We start from the raw sequence: 2,806 nt of genomic DNA on the forward strand, positions 1-2,806 counted from the left end.
TAGCAGTCAAGTGCCTTAGCCACTATGCTACCAGAGCTCCGTAAGTCTTTAAAAGATGTAGCGAAAGATGTGAATACTGAGAAACAGAGAGATGAAGTGAGAACAGGTCTTGACTCACCGTTAGTAGATTTGAAGATGTAGGAATGGGGCCAGTTACCAAGGAATGTGGACAGCCTCTAGAAATAGGTGAAGGCAAAGAAAGGGATTATCCCCTAGAATTTCCAAAAATAATATAGTCCTGCTGAAACCTTGCCTTTAGTCCAGTGAGACCCATTTCTGAAATCTGACCTCCATAATTGTAAGTTAATACATTTATGTTCTGTTAAGCAACTATATTTATGGTAATTTGTTATAACTGCAAGAGGAAATTAATGTGCAATACTAATAAATAAGGAGTGGGGGGCCCTAGTGGTATAGTGCCTAAAATATTTGACTGCTAACCAGGAGGCAATGGTGGAGTTCTAAATTATTCTGCTTAATAACTGAATGGTATGTGCAAGTCTATTAAAATATTTGAATTTAAGTTTTTTGTTTTGTTTTTTAAATGTAAAATTGAGATAATAATTTTTTTTCAGAAGTAGCATTTTAAATGAGATTATTTGTGGATACCATTAAAACCATGTGTCAAATGATATACACGTACTCCTCACTTATCGACTATCTCATTATCTGAAATTTCATATTTACAATAGTGAAAAATATACTATACAACTATTTTGGGCATTAATAACACATGTCTGCCAGTAATGAATGCTGAGATATAAGGGAAGATTAACACTGGCTGTGATGGTTAGGGTTATGTGTTACCTTGTCCCAGCCATAATTCTCAGTAATTTGACAAGTATGTAATGCTGTAATTTGGCAGTTATACAGTAATGTAATTTAGTAGTTATGTAATGATATAGTCATACTACATTTTGTGATCTGATGTGGTTATCCCCCATTTTCACACAACTGACTTTCAGCTAATGTACTGGTCTTTGGAACTTAACCATGTCAATAAGTGAGGAGTTAGCATAGTAAGTATTCTTTAAAAGTTAGCTATCATTTTGCTCTGTTCTGTTTTTGCTAAGTGAACATTAGTGATCTTGAATCAGGCAGGGAATGTTTGTGCTTGCGAACCTGATCTGTGGAGTGCAAATATTCCTTCTAGATGGCAGAACACGTGCCAGGCTGAGTTTTAATTCCTGTCAGATTCCTTGTGTCTGACTTATCTAAATTAACTCTCTGGACATAAGTGTTGATGATGTCTTAGTCACATATGCACTCTATGTGTTCCTGATATTCCCCTTTTGTCTCTTTTAAGTTCTGTTTTACTCTCTGCTAACAGAACCATATTAAGATTCAGAGCATTTACAAACTTAGTTCTGCTGAGTGTGATAACTCCTATACAGCCTTTTGATTCCAATAGCACCTCTTCTGCTGCTTCTGTGTGTTTGGACATTCCCAAATGTTGCAATATTATATAAGTCCATTTGAAGGAATTAAATCTTGACATAAGCCTCCATACCTCCCACAGTCCCCTGCCACAGCAATTGAGAACCTCTAGCAGGCGGGAGCTCTGGTAGCTTAGTGCCTAAAGGCACTTGACTGCTAACCAGAAGGCTGGCGGTTCAAACCCACTAGCCACTCCTCGGAAGGAAGATGAGGCAATCTACTTCCATATTGATACTGCCTCGGAAACCCAAGGAGGGGTCGCTATGAGTCAGGTCCGACTCCACGGCACATAACAACAACAACAACAGGTGGAAGTAGTACACCTGGATCCCTCCACATGCCTCATGTCACACGTGCCTACTGCTGCCCAGTGCCACCAGATGAAGATGACAAGTATGTTCTGCTAGTTACTACTTCCATTGATTTGGTCTACTCAGTTCCCAATTCTAGCCTATTTCTTCCTTAATGTTTCTTATTCCATCCTCATAGCTGCAGGCTTTCACCTGCTTCCGTGAAGCGTTGTGTCTTACATTTCTACACATTCTACATTTCCAGCAGATCATGATTATCAGGTATGTATGTGTGTGTGTGTGAACAAAGAACCTGAAGGATTAAAAAAATAGGGAAATAATAATAATAATAAAAACTCTTAAAAATATAGTGATGTTCACATAAGTTAAATAAAAAATCATAATGCAAAAATATTTGTCAATTACAGAAAATTGCCACCGTTCTTCTACTCAATTCTTTGGAGAGGTTTGAAAGCATGTAAAAAATTAACATTTAGAAAGTCCAATTCATCTAGTTTCTCTTCTGCTGTTTGTGCATTTTGGTTTATGCTCGATAGTCTGCATATGTCATATATTAGAGCCCCTAAATTTGCCCCTAGTTTTTCCTTGAAGAACTTAATAGTTTGAGGTTTCACATTTAAGTCTTTGATCCATCTGGAGTTAGTGTTTGTGTATGTTGTGAAGTACAAATCTCTTTTCATTTTTTTTCAAATGGATATCCAATTTTGCTAGCACCATTTATTAAAGAAACATTCTCTTCCCCATTTAATGGATGTTGGCCCTTTGTCAAATATCAGATGGCCATAGGTAGATGGATCTTTTTCTGGGTTCTCAATTCTATTCCATCTATGTGTCTGTGGTTGTACCAGTATGACTACTGTGACTGTATAGTATGTTTTGAGGTCCAGGAATGTGAGACCACCTACTTTGTTCTTCTTCTTCAATAGTACTTTGCTTATCCAAGGTCACTTTCCTTTACATACAAAATTAATAGTTGATGTTTCCATATCCTTAAAGAATGTTGATGGGATCTGGAGAGGGATTGCATTGAATGTATAGATTGCTTTGGGTAGAATTGA

Source organism: Orycteropus afer, unplaced genomic scaffold (genome assembly GCF_000298275.1).
Source record: "Orycteropus afer afer isolate SDZICR_OR568_19922 unplaced genomic scaffold, OryAfe1.0 scaffold00364, whole genome shotgun sequence".
Classification (NCBI taxonomy): Eukaryota; Metazoa; Chordata; class Mammalia; order Tubulidentata; family Orycteropodidae; genus Orycteropus; species Orycteropus afer.